Source organism: Bubalus bubalis, chromosome 2, assembly GCF_019923935.1.
Source record: "Bubalus bubalis isolate 160015118507 breed Murrah chromosome 2, NDDB_SH_1, whole genome shotgun sequence".
In the NCBI taxonomy this organism is placed as follows: Eukaryota; Metazoa; Chordata; class Mammalia; order Artiodactyla; family Bovidae; genus Bubalus; species Bubalus bubalis.
In genome coordinates this window covers 95,447,525-95,469,588 of record NC_059158.1, presented here as the reverse complement: position 1 = coordinate 95,469,588, position 22,064 = coordinate 95,447,525, and the positions used below count along the sequence as shown (strand labels likewise).

At 39.2% G+C, this 22,064-nt stretch overlaps 2 long non-coding RNA genes across 2 annotated transcripts; one reads left to right on the top strand and one right to left on the bottom strand.

The window, feature by feature from the left end:
* Positions 1–8,762: 8,762 nt before the first annotated feature.
* On the bottom strand, positions 8,763–21,994 carry LOC123331443. The gene is made up of 3 exons (XR_006548088.2): positions 21,832–21,994; positions 13,305–13,396; positions 8,763–9,295 (listed from the first exon to the last, which is right to left on the bottom strand). It is a non-coding gene; the product is annotated as an uncharacterized LOC123331443 (long non-coding RNA).
* LOC123331444 lies at positions 9,097–17,639 on the top strand. Its single transcript, XR_006548089.2, has 2 exons — positions 9,097–9,193; positions 17,182–17,639. It is a non-coding gene; the product is annotated as an uncharacterized LOC123331444 (long non-coding RNA).
* Positions 21,995–22,064: the final 70 nt, after the last annotated feature.

The window sequence follows — 22,064 nt, the reverse complement described above, 5'->3', positions numbered from 1 at the left end:
ATTACCTTTTAAAAGGACTACCAATTTTTACTCCCATCAACAATATATAATAATAATGCATGTTTCCTTGCATCTCCTCCACAACTTCCAGTTACCAATCTTTTAAATGTTCATTAGGAGACATTTAGGAAATAAATAAAAATTTATGGCTGCTTTAGTATATATTCCTCTGATTACTCAAGAAGCAGAGAATAATTTCTTATGCTCACTGACTGTGCTTTTGTGTACTGATAATTCATATCTTTTGCCCATTTTCTTGTTGGATTGTTGATTTTTTCTTATTGATTTGCAAGAGTCCTTTAAATATTGTAATAGCAATTATTTGTTATATATGTTACAAATATTTTCTCTAAGTCTCTTGCTTCTCTTTAATATTACATGTATCTTTTACTAATACAGAATATAAAATCTTATGTGTGTATGTATCATGTATTGGTCAGTCTTTTCTCATGGCTTCTGGACTTTATATGCCAATTCAGAATATCTTTCCTACTGAAATAAAAATAATTCTTTATATTTTGTTCTATTAAGTTTCTTTTCATAGTTTACTTTTTAGACAAGACAAAATTAACTTTTGCATAAGTTCTGAGATAGGGATCTAATTTTATCTTTTCCTAGAGGAGTCATTTGTCTCAAATTCAATTATTGATTTGGAAATTCTTAATTACATACACACACACACACACACACACACAAAAACACACACACACACAATTTTCTAGACTATTTTCCCCCCATTGGCATTACTATAGTGTTTTAGAAACCATAGCCTTATCGTATGTCTTAACAGCACTGAGGATTGATCCTCTCTCATTGTTCTCTTTCCAAATATTTTTGTCAATCTTGTGCTTTGTCACCATGAACTTTTAAATCTGATTTTTAAGTCCCACAAACTATTCTATTAGGATTGCCCAGATGTATTGATTAATTGGGGAAGAATGACAGCTTTATACTGTTGAAGTTTCACATTCAGGAACATGATGTATCTTTATATTTATATCTACCTTTCTGCCTTGCAATAAAGTTTGATAGTTTGCTTTATGTAGGCTTTACATATTTCTTTTGAGTGTTATTCTCAGGTATCAATGAGCTTAATTGCTATGCTTTTGAATGGAATAAATGTTTCCATTATGTTTTCTGCTTTAATATTGTTCATATATAAACTTTATTTTTGTTGTTGAGCTTGTATCACTGGCTCCCTAAATTTTTACACTGGATTCAACAGTTTTTCATTTGATTCGTTTGGATAGTCTAGAAGAAAACTGTAGAATTTACAAACACAACTTTTTGTATAGCCATTCTTATTGGGAAGATAGAAGCCACTTAAATATTTACCACAAACGGAACGTGAAACAAGAAAGTGGTTACAGAGGTGAAGGGACCCTTAAAAAACTACATCAGCAGTGACGAGATAACCCAGGGGTTATTAACAGCAGGAAGCCACATTACTAGATTGAAAAGATAAAGAGAAGAGGCAGGGTTAATGGAGCCTAGGGACCAGCTCACCCTCAAAAAGCTGGAAGCTTCGTGGGCCAGTCCCGTGGGAGTCATGTAGGAGGAAAGCTGCTATTTTCTTAGCGTTTCTTTTTGATTTCTTTGTAGCATGTGAAAATGACAGCCCTTGTTTAACTCTCCGACATTTCATTGTCCTTTGATTTTTGTTGCTGGGCGCAGAAATGGTGTTTTAAAGGCAGATGTAATAGTAATAAAATAAGGATGGTGACAAATTCAGGGTATTTGTTCTTTGGGGGCTATGTATAGTTTCTCCATTAACTTTCTTTTATCTCTTTATATGCTATCCTTTAGATACGCATTTTTATCATGACTTTAAATTTTAGATACATTCCAAATTTTGCTTCTGGTTAGAATCTTTCTGGTCTGTCAGTTATTACAGCTCTTTATGAATAAATTGCCTCCTGACTTTGGTGAATCATTTATTGACACCAAAACCTTGGTTTACTTTGTTCTTTTCCTATTCTAACCAGCAGACCACCTTTCTCCCTTCCCTTTAAGCTATAGCAATAATATGTGGATTTAAGTCTAGGCTCTCCTACTAGTGGATTTGAAATCTTAGGTGAGTTAATTTATGTATGCGTTAAGAATTTACATGTAAATGGGATTTTCTGAGTAAAATGGGATTCTTTATTTTCCAACTTTATAAAGATAAAAGTAACATATAATACTGTGTAAGTTTCAGGTGCACATTTTTTAAAATTCATGCTTAAAATTTGTAATAAGAATAATTGTTTTAGATCATGAACAAAAATCCTATGACTTAGGGCTAAGTTATCTTTGGTAACATAAAGGAGAGCAGATGAAATCAAACAGTAAAGTGAGAATCAAGATTGTAGGGAAGTAACAAATGGTGACAAAGAAGGCAAATCAGAAATGATGAATAATTTCAGTCATATAGGAGAAAAGGGTTTTCAGGGGAAATGTGGAAAATCAGACAATATGCTATGTGTACAAAATTTGCAGAAGGCAGAAATCTATAAACAGTTAAAAGATAAATAAAATTTCCAAGCAACTGTTAAAATCTTGTTGAAGATGGGAATCATGAACTTGGAGAAAAGCTAGATGGAATATTTTTGTGACACCACTCAGAAAAACTCAGGACTTATTTAATACTTGGAATTTTTGAGTAGCATATCTGTTTTGCATAATATGCAGAAAGGAGGATCAAATGAGACAGAGATCCTTGAAGGTTAGAGGTCACAGTGAAATTGTTTAACCAAATTTCACTCTGGAAAACACAGCAAGTGAAACCAAAAATGACCTGATATGTAGAGAAAATAGAAAATAGGACCAGAAATCTTAAAAACAGGGACAGCAATTGTAAGCTTATGATAACTACTCTTTCTCCTCTATCTTGATTCTCAAATCTTAATTCCCATTAAAAATTAGCTTCACTACGATGTGATAACTATAGTTATCACTGCAGTATGATTCATAGGAAAGTTGTTAAGAAAGTAGAGCCTAAGAGTTCTCATCACAAGGAGAGTTTTTTTTTTCTTTTCTTTTTATTTTACCTTATGAGATGATGGATATTAAGTAAACCTATTGTGGTAGTAATTTCACAATGTATGCAAATTAAACCATCATGTTGTACACCTTAAACTTATACAGTGGTATATGTCAGTTATTACTCAATAAAAACTAAGAAAAATAAAACAAAAATCAAAACAAACAAACAAAAAAAGCTGCTGCCAGAGAAGTTGTACAAGGCTGAAAGGAGGTGGGAGAAATACCTAGGCTTCTCCCTTTCTCCACTCTCCAGTCAGTCTCCTACTCTGCCTGCCATCTTTTGGATTTAGCTGGACACCAGCTGAAAAGGAACCAATACTGCAGAGATTGCCCACCTATGATAGTGAATCTGAGCACAGGTAGGTCTAGAATTGGATCACTTTCAAATATTTATGCCTCTAAATTCTTTTTCTCATTTAATTATACTGGTGAGGACCAGCAGCACAAATTTGAAGAGTGCTATGGATAGGACATCTCTGTGCTTATTCTTGATTTTTGAAGGGTTACTTCTAATGTTACAATCTTAAATGGGATGCTGAGGAATTGAATCCTTTGTAACATACACTGAGATGATAATATAAGAATATATTATATATGTATATATATACATTAATTTACTATATTGATGTGCTGAATTGCACTGATAGACTTGCTAATGAGCGGAAGTGAATCAGCCTTCCGTTGTTTGGAAAAACCTTACTTTGTAAGTATATTGTTCTTTTTAATAAAGTGCTATATTAGATTTATCCATATCTTATTTAGGACTTTTATATCTATGTACATAGGTGTTATGAAACTAGAAAATTATGCTAGCCTTGAGAATGAGTTAAGACCCTTTCTATCTTTTCTATGCCATATATATTTAATATAAAGTTTTCCTAATCTTTTTTTTGAATGTTTGGAAGAACATCCACTTAAAACCTGATGTTTGATAGAGCGGTGGTGGTGGTGGTTTAGTTGCTAAGTTGTGTCCAACTCTTGCAACCCCATGGACTGTAGCTTGCTGGGCTCTGTTCATGGGATTCTCTAGGCAAGAATACTGGAGTGGGTTGCCATTTCCTTCTCCAAGCAATAGAGTATTCATAACCTTTTCAAGTTCTTCTATGATTATACTCTCTTTCTTCAGCCAATTGCTAAAATTTGCTTTAGTAAACTTTCATTTAGTCAGGAAGGCAGGAGAGTTTATGGGCATCTGGGTCTCCAACTCTTAGCCAGCTGCCTTGAAGACAGTCCCTTGTGTGGTTGAGGGAGGTTGCATAACCAGGATTGTTGTTCTAAAACTGATGACTTGCTTCTGTAGGAGAAATATGTATCTCATTAGGTGTCAATTTGGAGAATGGTATAAAGAAAGAGGACACTTATTCCATTATTTTAGGGATACATGTATCTGACTGAACCTCACTCAGAAGAAAAGTGGTACCAATGTAGCCAAGGACATGCTGTCTCAGGGATAATCTCCCAGCCATCTTTTCATGTGTGAAGCCAGAAAGTGCTATCATATAGGGATAGAAATTGGGCAGTTCCCAGGGTGAGCGACTTCAGCTAATTAAATACACTTTAAGACCAGAGGTTTCTTTTGTAACCTTAGAACCAGTCCTAAACTGGTCCATTTTCTAACAAGATACTGAGTTGTTTTTCAGAGACAACAGAAAACCATCAGTCATGTAGCTGAAGCACACACAGAGGAGAAATTTTGGCCTCAAACAATGCCTGGAGCCAGTGTTTCCCCCCTCACAGAGCCAAAGAACTTGGAAATGATCTGAATGTCAGAATCTTCTCAGAAGTGAAGGGTCCAGTGTCCAGGAAGAGCTGGTGCTGAAGCACCTTTATCATACCTTCCTCTAAAGGGCCAAGTTCTAAGCCCTCCAATGCAACCTGCTCGCCAGCACTTCCACATAACAGCCCTCCTCCTCTAATTCAGAGACGTTTGACCAAAACCCAGATCTGGGACACAGATATGAACTGTGCCTTCTGTATCTTTGCCAGCAATAAAGTTTTTTCTCAAAAGCTGATGCTGTAATATTGGCTTCTGTGTTCACTGGGCATCAAGCCCTTTGCTTGGTAACACTCTTGTGTTGTTCACCAAAGTTGGGAAAAGAACTTAGTTTTCTCACACTACCCTGCTGTAAAGCAAGAAATGTTTATTTTTAAAGTGACTACAGATTATGAAATGTATTGTCTTACACAAATTTAAAGCCGACATGTGACACTATGAGGCATCTATGGAGAGGGATAGATTTCTTCACACCTCGATCCTATTTTGATTTAGGGGAAATGAGGTTAAAACTGACAACCAGGGCAGCCTTACAAGAAAAAAGAAGTATATTTCTATGTTAGTCTGTGGTTAAATTCATGTAAGCATGACCATTGTTAAGGTTAGCTTTGCTTTGAAGGGAAATGTTTTCAGTTGATTTTATGTGTGAACTCCCACCACCCTCCACCACCACCAAAGTCACTGCATGCTCTTTGTGCTTCTACCATTTTTACTGCACTGTATATTAACCTATGCCTGGTTCCCACCTGCAACCTCTCTCATTCTTTCCCCTATCCCCATGGGATGGCAGAACAATCCGGATAAACCGTATTAGGAGGAAAGAAATAAGAAATAGCTTCCTTGTTCCAGGAATGTGCTCTGTGTTTTCCAGATGTTAAATGAGGTAATTGCCCCAAACAATGGTTCTCAAACCTAAAGATGGATCATGTGGGTTATTATTTTTAATCTGATTCTTGGTATGGAAATTTGAGATCTGCTGACTTAGCTACAAGAGCTCTGCATTCTAGTTAGGTGAACTTTCATTGAATTGAATACATGTTTGCCACTTACTATGTTTGTGGCATTGACAAGTGTACTAACCATTTAAAGATTAGTCTCTTCTTTAGAAAATGAGTATATTAATAACAGTATTAAGAACCAGTTCAGTCCAGTTCAGTCACTCAGTCATGTCTGACTCTTTGTGACCCCATAAATTGCAGCACGCCAGGCCTCCCTGTCTATCTCCAACTCCTGGAGTTTACCCAAACTCATGTCCATGGAGTTGGTGATGCCATCCAGCCACCTCATCCTCTAAATGAGATTAAATGTGTCTATTGAGGGCTTAGCAGAATGCCTGAAACACTGTCAACAATCTTGGTATGGAAATTTGAGATCTGCTGACTTAGCTACAAGAGCTCTGCTTTCTAGTTAGGTGAACTTTCATTGAATTGAATACATGTTTGCCACTTACTATGTTTGTGGCATTGACAAGTGCCCAAGTCAGAAGACCTGGATTATTCTCATAAGTAGTGTGTTACTTTGGACAATTTATATAATTTCCTTGTCCCACTATTTAATCATCTGCAAAGTACATTTATGTTTTTCTTTCTATTTTTTAAAAAATTTGTGATATGTTTTTATATCTCTTAATCTTCAAATGGGCTTCCCTAGTGGCTCAGATGGTAAAGCGTCTGTCTGCAACACTTTATATGGCATTATTTATCATTTGGAGGAGAAACCCTTAACAATGAATTAATATGTGGTAGATGGGGAATTGAACATAAGTTCTCTGATATTCCCTTGTGGCTCAGATGGTAAAGGATCTGCCTGCAATGAGGGAGACCCAGGTTCAATCCCTGGGTAGGGAAGATCCCCTGGAGAAGGAAATGGCAACCCACTCCAGTATTCTTGCCTGAGAATCCCATAGACAGAGGAGCCTGGTGGGCTACAGTTCATAGGGTCGCAAAGAGTCGGACATGACTGAGAGATCATTCTTTTGTTTCTATATCACATGGTCCTCAAATAAAGGACTTGAACTCAAAGCAATCTATAGATTCAATGCAATCCCTATCAAGCTACCAATGGTATTTTTCACATAACTGGAACAAATAATTTCACAATTTGTATGGAAACACACAAAAAAACCATGAATAGCCAAAGAAATCTTGAGAAAGAAGAATAGAACTGGAGGAATCAACCTGCCTGACTTCAGGCTCTACTACAAAACCACAGTCATCAAGACAGTATGGTACTGGCACAAAGACAGAAATATAGATCAGTGGAACAAAATAGAAATCCCAGAGGTAAATCCACACACCTATGCACACCTTATTTTTGACAAAGGAGGCAAGAATATATAATGGAGAAAAGACAATCTCTTTAACAAGTGGTGCTGGGAAAACTGGACAACCACCTGTAACAGATTGAAAGTAGAATGCTTTCTAACACCATACACAAAAATAAACTAAAAATCAATTAAATATCTAAATGTAAGGCCAGAAACTAAAACTCCTAGAGGAAAACATAGGCAAAACCCTTTCTGACATAAATCACAGCAAGGTCCTCTATGACCCACCTTTCAGAGTAATGGAAATAAAAGCAAAAGTAAACAAATGGGACCTAATTAAAAGCTTTTGCACAATGAAGGAGACTGTAAGCAAGATGAAAAGGCAGCCTTCAGAATGGGAGAAAATAATAGCAAATGAAGCAACTGACAAAGAATTAATCTCAAAAATATGAAAGCAGCTCATACAGCTCAATACCAGAAAAATAAATAACCTAATCAAAAAATGGGCCAAAGAACTAAACAGACAGTTATCCAAAGAAGACATACAGATGGCTAAAAAACACATGAAAAGATGATCAACATCACTCATTATCAGAGAAATGCAACTCAAAATCACAATGAGATACCATCTCATGCTGGTCAGAATGGCTGCTATCAAAAGGTCTACAAACAATAAATGCTGGAGAGGGTGTGGAGAAAAGGGAACCCTCTTACACTGTTGGTGGAAATGTAAACTAGTAGAGCCACTATGGAGAACAGTGTGGAGGTTCCTTAAAAAACTGGAAATAGAACTGCCATATGACCGAGCAATCCCATTGAGGAAACCAGAATTGAAAGAGATACGTGTACCCCAATGTTCATCGCAGCACTGTTTACAATAGCTAGGACATGGAAGTAACCTAGATGTCTATCGGCAGACGAATGGATAAGAAAGCTGTGGTACATATACACAATGGAATATTACTCAGCTATTAAAAAGAACGCATTTGAATCAGTTCATATGAGGTGGCAGAGAAGGCAATGGCACCCCACTTCAGTACTATTGCCTGGAGAATCCCATGGATGGAGGAACCTGGTGGGCTGTAGTCCATGGGGTCGCTAAGAGTCGGATACGACTGAGCGACTCCACTTTCACTTTTCACTTTCATGCATTGGAGAAGGAAATGGCAACCCACTCCAGTGTTCTTGCCTGGAGAATCCCAGGGAGGGGGAGCCTGGTGGGCTGCTGTCTCTGGGGTCGCACAGAGTCAGACATGACTGAAGTGACTTAGCAGTAGCATATGAGGTGGGTGAACCTAGAGCCTATTATATAGAGTGAAGTAAGAAAGAAAAACACCCATACAGTATATTAATGAATATATATGGAATTTAGAAAGATGGTAATGATGACCTTATATGCAAGACAGCTAAAGAGACACAGATATAAAGAACAGACTTTTGGACTCTGCAGGAGAAGGTGAGGGTGGGATGATTTGAGGGAATAACATTGAAACATGTATATTACCATATGTGAAATAGATCACCAGTCCAAGTTCAATGCATGAAACAGGGCACTCAAAGCCAGTGCACTGGGACAACTCTGAGGGATGGGATGGGGAGGGAGGTGGGAGCGGGGTTTAGGATGGGGGACACATGTACACCCATGGCTGATTCATGTCAATGTATGGCAAGAACCACTACAATATTGTAAAGTAATTAGCCTTCAATTAAAATAAATTAATTAAAAAATAAATAAAGATACCATAAAAAAATGAAGAACTACAATGTCAAACTGTGTAAAAATGCAGAAAAATTGAGACCCATTGTGAGGGTCCAAGTGGCCTTCAAATATGAACTTAAAGCCCAAATTCCAGCTGCCAATGTGAAGTTGTCTCCCCACAACTTCCATTTCCAGTGTCATCACTCCCCCACAGCTAAGATATTCAAAGGAAGAGAGCAGAGGAACCCAGTCACACTGGTAAGACCAAGAGTGGATTCAAATCTGCTTTCTGAACAGTGTTTTTGAGAGATATGACCTCTCTTTTGCTGCAGACTGCCTCCCTCCCTGTACAGTCACCAGAACCCTGGGAGTAAAATGAGCTGCATTCTACCAAGTTGAAGTGTCTTCACTTGAATTCTGGAGGCCACAGGTATGCAAGTAGAGTGAGGTTTTTCCTGTTTCCTCAGATCCTTCTGCATTCATGTTTTGTTTTTAACATTCTTAGAGGATACCAAGGAAGGGGTGACAGAACCTAGAATTTAAAGAAAGAGCAGGAGTTATAGAACTGCTGGCTAAAAACTGCGATGTCCAAAGCTGATGATGAAAGATGGGAAGTACCACATATTCCCAAAGAGTGCCAGCAATTAGGATCAGTCTCCTGCCTGCAGGACTTACCACCAGGTGACAGTGTATAACCAGCAGTTCACTATCTATCAATCTTGCCCAGGTATCCCAACTCAAAATAAGAAAAGCATGGAAGAGATGGACTAAATGTTAGGAGTGGCTTATTTTTGTTTCCTTCTTAGGGTGTGATGATTTCTCCCCTCCAAAGGCGAGGAATGGGGTTCTTTAGAGCTCCTCATAACTGTTGGGGGTATCCTCCAAGCCGGATAGGTTAGCAGTTGTTATTTAAAGAATGCTTAATGTGCGGTAGAACCTGTAGACACAACTTGAATGTCTTCAGAGTAGTATGGAGGAAGAGTTCTTGAAGGATGTACTGTGAAACAAGGAATTCCCTTGTATTATAGGGTGGGTAGAGTTTTTGCCTAACCTGAGACACTTTTGAAAGTGAAAGGGGACACTATAATTATTCCTGGACAACAGTTGTAAAATATGTCAACCAGTATGTCTGATTATCTAAATTTACTTTAGTATACTTCATCACAGAGAGTGTGATATATGCATGCTAATTACTTTTAATCTACAAACCCTATGGGTAATTAGTTAGTATTTGAAGACCTCTAATTGGCAAGAGTGAATGTCAATATTCTAGGAATCAGCAAACTGAAATGGACTGGAATGGGTGAATTTAACTCAGATGACCATTATATCTACTACTGCGGGCAGGAATCCCTCAGAAGAAATGCAGTGGCCATCATGATCAACAAAAGAGTCTGAAATGCAGTACTTGGATGCAATCTCAAAAATGACAGAATGATCTCTGTTTGTTTCCAAGGCAAACCATTCAATATCACAGTAATCCAAGTCTATGCCCCAACCAGTAATGCTGAAGAAGCTGAAGTTGAGTGGTTCTATGAAGACCTACAAGACCTTTTAGAACACCCAAAAAAGGTGTCCTTTCCATTATAGGGGACTGGAATGCAAAAGTAGGAAGTCAAGAAACACCTGGAGTAACAGGCAAATTTGGTCTTGGAATAAGGAATGAAGCAGGGCAAAGACTTATAGAGTTTTGCCAAGAAAATGCACTGGTCATAACAAACACCCTCTTCCAACAACACAAGAGAAGACTCTACACATGGACATCACCAGATGGTCAACACCGAAAATTACATTGATTATATTCTTTGCAGCCAAAGATGGAGAAGCTCTATACAGTCAGCAAAAACAAGACCAGGAGCTGACTGTGGCTCAGACCATGAACTCCTTATTGCCAAATTCAGACTGAAATTGAAGAAAGTAGGGAAAACCACTAGACCATTCAGGTATGACCTAAGTCAAATCCATTATGATTATACGGTGGAAGTGAGAAATAGATTTAAGGGCCTAGATCTGATAGATAGAGTGCCTGATGAACTAGGGAATGAGATTCATAACATTGTACAGGAGACAGGGATCAAGACCATTCCCATAGAAAAGAAATGCAAAAAAGCAAAATGGCTGTCTGGGGAGGCCTTACAAATAGCTGTGAAAAGAAGAGAAGCGAAAAGCAAAGGAGAAAAGGAAGGATATAAACATCTGAATGCAGAGTTCCAAAGAATAGCAAGAAGAGATAAGAAAGCCTTCTTCAGCGATCAATGCAAAGAAATAGAGGAAAACAACAGAATGGGAAAGACTAGGAATCTCTTCAAGAAAATCAGAGATACCAAAGGAACATTTCATGCAAAGATGAGCTCGATAAAGGACAGAAATGGTATGGACCTAACAGAAGCAGAAGATATTAAGAAGAGATGGCAAGAATACACAGAAGAACTGTACAAAAAAGATCTTCACGACCCAGATAATCACGATGGTGTGATCACTCACCTAGAGCCAGACATCCTGGAATGTGAAGTCAAGTGGGCCTTAGAAAGCATCACTACGAACAAAGCTAGTGGAGGTGATGGAATTCCCGTTGAACTATTCCAAATCCTGAAAGATGATGCGGTGAAAGTGCTGCACTCAATATGCCAGCAAATTTGGAAAACTCAGCAGTGGCCACAGGACTGGAAAAGGTCAGTTTTCATTCCAATCCCAAAGAAAGGCAATGCCAAAGAATGCTCAAACTACCACACAATTGCACTCATCTCACACGCTAGTAAAGTAATGCTCAAAATTCTCCAAGCCAGGCTTCAGCAATATGTAAACCGTGAACTTCCTGATGTTCAAGCTGGTTTTAGAAAAGGCAGAGGAACCAGAGATCAAATTGCCAACATCCGCTGGATCATGGAAAAAGCAAGAGAGTTCCAGAAAAACATCTATTTCTGCTTTATTGACTATGCCAAAGCCTTTGACTGTGTGGATCACAATAAACTGTGGAAAATTCTGAAAGAAATGGGAATACCAGACCACCTGACCTGCCTCTTGAGAAATTTGTATGCAGGTCAGGAAGCAACAGTTAGAACTGGACATGGAACAAGAGACTGGTTCCAAATAGGAAAAGGAGTTCGTCAAGGCTGTATATTGTCACCCTGTTTATTTAACTTATATGCAGAATACATCATGAGAAACGCTGGACTGGAAGAAACACAAGCTGGAATCAAGATTGCCGGGAGAAATATCAATAACTTCAGATATGCAGATGACACCACCCTTATGGCAGAAAGTGAAGAGGAACTCAAAAGCCTCTTGATGAAAGTGAAAGTGGAGAGTAAAAAAGTTGGCTTAAAGCTCAACATTCAGAAAACGAAGATCATGGCATCCGGTCCCAACACTTCATGGGAAATAGATGGGGAAACAGTGGAAACAGTGTCAGACTTTATTTTTTGGGATCCAAAATCACTGCAGATGGTTACTGCAGCCATGAAATTAAAAGACGCTTACTCCTTGGAAGGAAAGTTATGACCAACCTAGATAGCATATTGAAAAGCAGAGACATTACTTTGCCAACAAAGGTTCGTCTAGTCAAGGCTATGGTTTTTCCTGTGGTCATGTATGGATGTGAGAGTTGGACTGTGAAGAAGGCTGAGTGCTGAAGAATTGATGCTTTTGAAGTGTGGTGTTGGAGAAGACTCTTGAGAGTCCCTTGGACTGTAAGGAGATCCAACCAGTCCATTCTGAAGAAGATCAGCCCTGGGATTTCTTTGGAAGGAATGATGCTAAAGCTGAAACTCCAGTACTTTGGCCACCTCATGTGAAGAGTTGACTCATTGGAAAAGACTGATGCTGGGAGGTATTGGGGGCAGGAGGAGAAGGGGGCAATAGAGGATGAAATGGCTGGATGGCATCACTGACTCGATGGACGTGAGTCTGAGTGAACTCCGGGAGTTGGTGATGGACAGGGAGGCCTGGCGTGCTGCGATTCATGGGGTCGCAAAGAGCTGGACACGACTGAGTAACTGATCTGATCTGATCTGAATTGGACATGCACACTCCCAAAGTAGTTGGTTAACGTTTGAATGACTGACTAATCAGGAACCCACTCTCAGAATGCACATTGGCTTCACTTATCTTTGTTACTTAGCATAATGAATATTAGAAAATCTTCATTATTGGAATCAGTGGTGCTCAAGATGTGTGGATAGACTAGTAATATTGTGCAGCCAGTTTTCTCCCTTCTATGAACAAGGTATAACTACTCATGGAATTCAAAAGCGTTCACTATTTGGAATGGCTCCCTAGGTTTAGGATTCCAAGGAAATTGAGAGACTGTTTTCAATTTCATAATGGAACATTTTGTTACTTGACCCTGACCAGAAGGCTAACTGAATATCCTTGCATCTGCATGGCTGGACAGAAAGCTAGAATTTGATTAGACCTACAGTACAAGTTGTAAGACTGTTTTACTGCCTTCCATAACATTTGCCTGTATGGGTAGCAAATTTACTGTAGTATACCACGTGGTACCAAGGTTGAGGGGAAGGACCCATTCAGTCTTTACTCACCTCTAACCATAGGACACTATAGATATCCTCTATGAAGATCCAAACTGGCTTAGGCCACTGTGTGATACTTGTCATTTTCAGCTTCCTCCCCACTATGGAAAGGAAAGGATGCTTGACATAAGTACTTTGAGATCTGGGGTATGATTGAACTTGTGACAGATGCTCACTGGGGCCTGGAGATTTCTAACACAAGGGGGCCAATTGATTAACATATGCTTCCTGAAGTAACTGTGTTACAATGCAGCTAGGAAGTGGACGTGGGGTGGGGGAAGCAATTGCTAAGAGGTCCAATTATTCCAAGATCCTTGGATAGTGTGGAAGAGGATTCCAAATGAAGGAACCCAGAGATTACAGGAGGCACAGGAGCTCTGGGCTGTGGACTAGACAAGGGGTTGGGCACTGCATCATTGGAAAGTCCATGGGAGACATCATTGTCATTTCAAAAAGGGGCTTGCTTGATTGGGGGAGGGGCAGAGTGAAGTTTTACATCATTCCAAGGAAACCATGCACAATGATTATGCAGTGACCACTGCATTGGCAGAGGCTTTCAGCCTTAGCTGGCAGAACCAGAACAAGGCGGTGGGGAACCCCTTTCTAATACTGAAAGTAGTCTCCCTGTGGGCTTCCCAGGTAGTGATAGTGGTAAAGAACCCGCCTGCCAATGCAGGAGACATACGAGATGCGGGTTTAATCCCTGAGTCAGGAAGATCTCCTGGAGGAAGGTATGGCAACCCACTCAAGTATTCTTGCCTGGAGAATCCCATGGACAGAGAAACTTGGAGGGCTAAGGTCCATAGGCAAAGAGTCGGACATGACTGAAGCAACTTGGTACCCATGCAGTCTCCCTAACAACTCTGTTTCCCATCCCTCTTCCCTGTCCCCATAACATAGGTCCTAGAAGAGAAAGAGAGAATATAGTTCTCAGAGCCTCTTTCTTCCTCCTCACTTCAAACTCTCAGAAATAGGGAAATGGATATTTTACTAAAGATTTTTAGGCTAACCAGTGGTTTAATGATGTACCAAGAGAAGGAATTGATGAAATTCTAACAGTTTATCTCTGTTCTTTCTCCAAATTCTTCCCTCATTTGTCCTAGAAAAACTCCCCTAATTTTCCTTTTACGTATGGTTTAAATTAGTAGCTTCAGTGAGACTGCTACCATCAATTAGGGGAAATCAGTGGAAGTGTTCTTAGACTGTTTCCATAGAGGGAGGGTACAACTGGTTTTGATGAGCTGGAGCCGGAGAAGATAAATGTCCTACAATAAGTAGCAAAGTCCCACACAACAAAGAATTGTACCATGTCTTCCATGATTCTTGAATGTCCTGCTGGACAGACATGTACGTGAGAAGCTCTAATTATCTGAGACAATGGCAACCCACTCCAGTACTCTCACCTGGAAAATCCCATGGACGGAGGAGCCTGGTAGGCTGCAGTCCATGGGTCACTAAGAGTCAGACATGACTGAGCGACTTCACTTTCACTTTTCCTTTCATGCATTGGAGAAGGAAATGGCAACTCACTCCAGTGCTCTTGCCTGGAGAATCTCAGGGATGGGGGAACCTGGTGGGCTGCCATCTACGGGGTCGCACAGAGTTGGACACGACTGAAGCGACTTAGCAGCAGCAGCAGCAGAACTTACCTTAATGTGTGTGAGTATGTGTGTACGTATGCTGTATGGCATGATTTTAATATACACGAGGTCTTTCAGGAATGCAACTACTATGCAAACCAGAAGAGCTTGGTGGCTTAGTTTTAAAATTTTCTGAGAGTGTTTGTCATTTCCAATAATCATATCACTAACAGCCATACTGCTTATGGCATTTGAGAGGCCAATGAAACCTACCAATATCAGTCTGCATTGATAACTATTGCAATCTGGTGATTCCAACATTGGCAAAAGCATCTAACAACCTCCTTAAGTGTTATAGCATAGTCAAGGCTAAGCAGTTACACTAAATACTATTCAGATATTATTGTCTTTTCCTAATTAGGCTTGCCAGGTTTAACAAATAAAAATATAGGAAGCCAAGTTACATTTAAATTTCAGATAAGCTACAAATAAATTTTTAGTGTTAAGTATGTGCTAGATATTGTCTCTGGCAATCCTATTTATAGTACATTTAGGAAATTTTATTGAATTGCTTGAAATGTGTGTGACTAGGAAATATTATTCTAATAATTTAATTTTTGAAGGTTAAAGGGATGCTATCTAATATTTAACATAAGAAGGAATCAGTGGAGCTAGATAGAACTTAAAACTACCGGCTTAGTGCAAAACAGATATAGCAAAGGAGGAACTGCATGTCCACAACATGCTTCTGGGGCAGAGTCTCTGTCCCCAACTTGACCCACTAAAATAGTTAAATAAATGTTCTCTCTCTCAAAAAAAAAAAAAAAAGAAAGAAATTCTTACAGAGAATTGTGCTGCCCCTCAGCCAGGAAAGAGGATGGCAACCAGAGGCCACTGACCAACTGCTCTGGGTTTGCTCTGCTTTGTTTCCATCTTGTAAAGTGTTTCTCATTAGTTATCTATGTTATACATAGTATCAACTGTGTATATGTATAGCACAGGGAACTCTACTTAATGCTCTGTGGCTGAATGGGAAGGAAGTGGAAAAATGGGGGATATATATATATATATATATATACACACACACACACACACATAGGGTTGATTCATTTTGCTGTACAGTAGAAGCTAACACAACATTGTAAAGCAACTATACTGCAATAAAAATTAAATAAAAAAATAATTGTGCTGCTAAGGAATAGGTTTTCTTCATTTTGATTTATATTTTTAAATCTAGATTTAATCAAAGTACCTGTTCTCACTATAGGGAGGAGGTGCTCTACAGCATTGATAACCTAAAACACCTGAAACATTGTACCAATATTTTCTCTCCTCAAACCTCCTGCTCATTTTATAATGCTTCCCAGACACTAAGATAAATTTTCTGTGTCTTTTGAAATAGATATATAGCTTTAATTTCTGCAACTTTAATATTTAATTAAAATATTGCTACCAAAATGGGTAGAATAATATTTTAAGATGGTATACTCTATTGAAAAACAAAGACTGAATTATGGTTTTTTGATTAGATTCAGGGAAAATCAGAAGACCATAAGTATCAGAATGCCTCTAGCCAAGCTGTATAAGGTTCAGGATAAATCACCAGGAAATGTACAAAGGGCAGAGATATTTTATGGTTGAGAAAACTGCAGAAGAATAAATAGGTAAAAATGAAATAATCATCATTAAGAGGAGGAAAGGCTTATCTGGTTTATCCTGATAAAATTACAGTTACTGGAGCCAGGATGATCTTCCAGCTTTGCCATCAGAACATATTATTCCCTGCTTAAAACTCCTTAGGGACTTTGCATTGAACTCAAAATAAAGTTCAGAATTCTCTACAAGCTCCTGCCTGACCCGTTTCCTGATTCTTTCTCCAGCTTAACCTCACGTATCTGCTCCAGCTTCACTGGACTCTGTTCACTTAGGTGTTTTTCCTTAGGCTCCTGCCATAAGGTCTTAGAACAGGCTGTTCCCTCTGTCTGAAACCTCTGTACCCTTCATCCTTCGTCTGCATCAACTGTCATTCAGGTCTCAGTCCATATATATTTCCCTAGACTTGCTTTAGGGCCCTCACTATATGCTTCATAAGGAGGGGTGTTTGGGGGAAAATGGATGCATGTATATGAATGGCTGAGTCCCTTTGCTGTTCACCTGAAACTATCACAACATTGTCAATTGGCTATACTCGAATATAAAATGAAGTTTTAAAAAGTCCATTTAATCCATTCAATACCATTTGATTAATGCCTATCATTAGTTATAGGGTTCGGCTTAAATCTGTGTATGATGTTTCTCATTTTCAGCTTCCTCCCCACTATGGGAAAGAAGAGAATGCTTGATGTAAGTCTCCTGACACTGGCTTGGACCCTAAACCCTTGAATATCTATATTCCCTACAAGACTACAGGGGGCTTCCTTTATGGCTCAGCAGGTCAAGAATCCTCCTGCAATGCGGGAGACATAGGAGATATCGGTTCGATCTCTGGGTCAGGAAGATCCTCTGGAAGAGGAAATGGCAATCTGCTCCAGTATTCCTGCCTGAAAAATGCCATGAAGAGAAGAGCCTGGCTGGATAGTCCAAAGGATCAAAAAGAGTTGAATACAACTGAGTGACTAAGCATGCAGAAGACTACAAGCTCTGTTAAGTCTTGGGTCCTACCTATCTTTATAACCATCATCTACTGACTGATAAAATAGGCACTTAATATGTGACTTTTGATTATAGTAATGTTGTTAAATGTCATCTTTGAGATTAAATAAAAATATATATTCCTCATATAGTTTAGAAATATAGGAATCATATTTCTCTAGTTTTCTTAGCATTACACTGGCAAACTCAGGTGTATATTAAAAAAGACTGATTCATTTACTTAATATGAGTTCAGAACCTATCATGTGTGCACAGTGCTAGACAGTGGGGATACACAGGTGGAAAAAGTTGGCAGGCATGAATCCAGCTGTAAAGGAAATTTGAGCAGAAAGCAAAGAGGGATTAACACATTTTGTTATTTAACTGGAATGCTGATGAGCTTCATGTGGTAAAGATTAGGCGCTAAGGGAGACTATGATAGATGACCTGCTATAGATCCAGTGTTTTTGTCTCCCTGTAATTCATAGTTGATGGTGTTGGAAGTGGGTCTTTGGGAGGTGATTAGGTCATGAAGGCAGGGGCCTCTTGAATGTGATTAGTGCTGCCACAAAAAAGAGACCTTATGGAGCTCCTGAGCCTCTTCCACTGTGTGAGGTTACAGTGAAGCGGGCTCTCACCTGGCACTGAATCTGCTGGCAACTTGATCTCCGACTTCCCAGCTTCCATAACTATGAGAAGTATGTTTCTGTGGTTTATAAGCTACCTAGTCTATGGTGTTTTGCTACAGCAGCCCAAATGGAATAAAACAGGAGTCCTTGCCAAGCTGAGAGTGTCTGAAGAAGTGACATTTAACCTGAGGTTTGAAAGAGTAGGCTTGCTTGGTGGCTCAGATGATAAACTACTTGCAATGTGGAAGACCCAGGTTTGATCCCTGGGTCAGGAAGATGCCCTGCAGAAGGTAATGGAATTCCAAGGACAGAGGAGCTTGGCAGGCTACAGTCCATGGGGTCACAAAGAATCGGACACTACTGAGCACCTAATACTTTCACTTTCACTTTGAAAGGGTGGTGTGGCAGTGTTGGGTAAAGTGCCTTAGAGGAAGAGGAAATTTGTATGAGGAGGCTTTCAGAGGAGAAAAAGGATGGCCTTGCTGGAGGTAGAATATGAGTATCAGCTGATTAACAAGCTCCCCAGGGATTCTGATGTGGACCCAGGCATGCGAATCATTGGGCTGGAGCTTTTCTATTCAAAATGTGGTCCTGGTCCCTGCCATGTCAGAAGTTTATTGGGCCTTTCTTAAGTCTCAATCAAAATCTGTGTATCAAAATCTCCAGGTGATTCATATAGAGGTTACAGTTTGAGAAGCACTGTGTTAGAAGAACTTAAAAAGAGAAAAAGCCAACATATACTAAGGGTGGTGTGTGTGCACGCTTTGTTGCTCAGTTGTGTTTGACTCTTTTGCAACCCCATGGATTGTACCAGGCTCCTCTGTCCATGAGATTCTCCAGCCAAGAATATTGGAGCAGGTTGACATTTCCTATCCCAGGGGATCTTCCTGGCCCAGGGATTGAACCCGCATCCCTTGCATGGGCAGGGAAGTTCTTTACCACTAAACCACCTGGGAAGCCCACTAAGGGCAGTGCTCAGAGAATAAGGGCAAGAGTGACTGGAGCTAGCAGAGGCCTAGCTAGCTAGCCTCCAACTGAAGCTATTGGAGCAAGCAGAGCTCAGATCATGTAGAGCTAAGAGCAGTGTCTCCCAAGAGGAGGCGATATAGCTCAGTGAGTGTAAGAGGCAACTTAATAGAGTTTAGAAACAAAATGTGAGCATCTATCTATCTGTTTAATTATATCTATCTATCCATCCACAACTATCTATAATCTAGTATCTATTTAAAGTCTATTTTTTATCTTCATATATTTTGACCTCAAAAGATAAGAAAATAGTAATACCATTTTGTTTTGGCTGCACTGTGCGGCATGCGGGATCTTAAGATCCCAGACCAGAGTTTGAACCCATACCCCCCACAGTGGAAGTGCAGAGTCTTAACACAGGACCGCCACAGAAGTCCCTACCATGTTTCTGATGACTGTTCCATAAAGCCAGGACACTATCAGTTTCAGTAAGGTGGAATAAGAGAAGCTAAACGTTCTATGTGAAAACCTCACATGACAAAGAATTTTAGAACCATGTTCTCCGTGGTGAATACATGTTATTAAACATTTGTCCAAACCCATAGCAGGTATATCAAGAGTTAACTAATGTAAGCTACGGACTTTGGGGAACTGGGAGATGTCATTGTAGATTCATCAGTTGTAACAAATGCAGCACCTCTGGTGGGAAAGCCTGCCAATGGGGGAGGCTATGCATGTGTCAGGGCAGAAGGTATATGGGAAATCTATGTACCTTCCTCTCAGGTTTTTTTTTTTTGCTTGTTTGTTTTTTCACGTTTTTATTGGAGTATAGTTGATTTACAATGTTGTGTTAGTGTCAGGTGAACAGCAAAGTGAATCAGTTATACATAGGCATATATCCACTCTTTTTTAAGATTATTTTCCCATATAGGCCATTACAGAGTATTGCATTCCCTGTGCTAAACAGTAGTTTCTTATTAGTTATCTATTTTATATACAGTAGTGTGTATATGTCAGTCCCTATCTCCCAATTTATCCCTTCCCACCTTCCTCTCAATTTTGCTGTGAACCTAAAACTGCTCCCGAAATGAAGTTTATTAAAATATAACAACATACAGTATTTAATATGTGAATCACACCATCCTTCCTCAGTCCATCTAAGCACCAAGTTTTCACATGTTGTGTATTGTATGTGAGTTATTTGGATGTGAGTGCCCCCAAGGCAGAGATAACAGAGGCAATCTCATTTGTTTGTTGGCTTTTAGAAAACTTCACTTTGATGTATGCCATGTGTACTCAGATAAATGAATTTAAAGATATATCTCCTGGTTTTATTTAGACTAACTACCTCAAAACTGGATATCCACAAGGTGTGAATAAAAGGTTAGGAAACCTTTTCTCCTTCTGCACAAGAACTTGCCCTTTTGTTAGCTTTTCAGCTCCTCGCTTAGAGTCCTGTTAAAGCTAGTGAATCAAATAGGTTGCTAGGCGACATTACTTACTGGTAAAAATGACTAAGTAAATGGCTACAACTGGACCAGGGGAACTGTAAGTTCCTAATGGGAACATCATAGCTTTTGGGTGAGAGTGGTGATCCTAGAGCTGATTATGTCCCTATAAGAACCCCAGAAGTTATGCCTATGGAGTTGCTTCAAGAGACACTGGTTACCAGGGTAGATCCTGAAACAAGCCAATATGGATTTGATAACCTTGAACCTGAGCTGTCATAAAGGAAGGTCAGAGTTCACTCCCTGGACAATGGCAAGAAGTGTTGAAGGACTCTGGCAGAAGAGGAATGCTTAGCTCTGACTTCTGGCAGGCTGTATTCCTAGCCTATATTATTCTGAACAAATCTGAAGCCAAGTGTGACCTATAGTAGTTCAAGAATATGAATATTCAGTAGAGCCTTAAGACCCCCTAGTAGGCATTGCAATAGCCTCAAAGGATTCCTGCAAAAAACTTGCTGTTTGGAAATAATACTAATAATACAAACACAGCAAACTAGAAGAAAATGTCAGCATCAATACTTCTTTGACTTCGAGTACAAACTTCACCAGTCACATTGCAAGATTTAAACCAGTGACACCCTAGCCAGATCTAGTAGGTCTAGTAAGAAGTGAAAAAATTGGAATTATCAAGAAAACTCTTTGAAATAGGAATATAAATCCAGTATTACTAATGATGTATGTTTTTCAGGTACATGGTTATATATCAAGTGTCTACTGTGCATTCAGTTATTCTGAGATGTAAGAGTATATATTATGCCATGAATTATGCTAGTGGGATGAAACTATTGTGGTTAGCAAATGTTTAAGAACTAAGGTTCTGGAATTCTATTAAAAATATTTTTTAACTGATGGTAAAAGAGTTTCAATGCCATTAGTAAATAAAAGCAAAGTTTAAAATATTTTTCTTTCATATCCTTTTTAAAACTTCCATTTTTGTGTATATTTAAAATAAATAATACATCATTCTGTAAAACTTGCTTATATATACTACAGATACATGCTGAATTTTTTTTCACTGTGGACCTGGAGAAAAGTATTTGGAGATCACTGCTGGGAAGTAATGATTCTTGATTCTGACTAGCACTGGAGTCAACTTTTCAAACCTTTCAGAATGCTTGAGCTCCTTATCACACATACAGTGTTAGAATTTCTGAGAACGAAGCCCAAGGATTAATACTTCGGAAAGCTCAACAGGTAATTCTGAGGTAGAACTGTTACCTACCTGCCAGAGTCCATCCCCAACCAGGGTCCTTCCTTCAGCACGGTGTTGTGTGGGTCCATAGATGGAGTTTTTGGTTGAGAAACAAAGAAAAGCTTTGATCAGAGAATGGAGAGGCCGCAGCTGCAGCTCTAGTGTCCAAGCTCTGGCGCACAAAACGCAATCAGGGCTGCCTTATAGGGTTCTGGTGGGAGCACAATCAGGGCTGCCTTATGGGGATCTGGTGGGAGCACAAT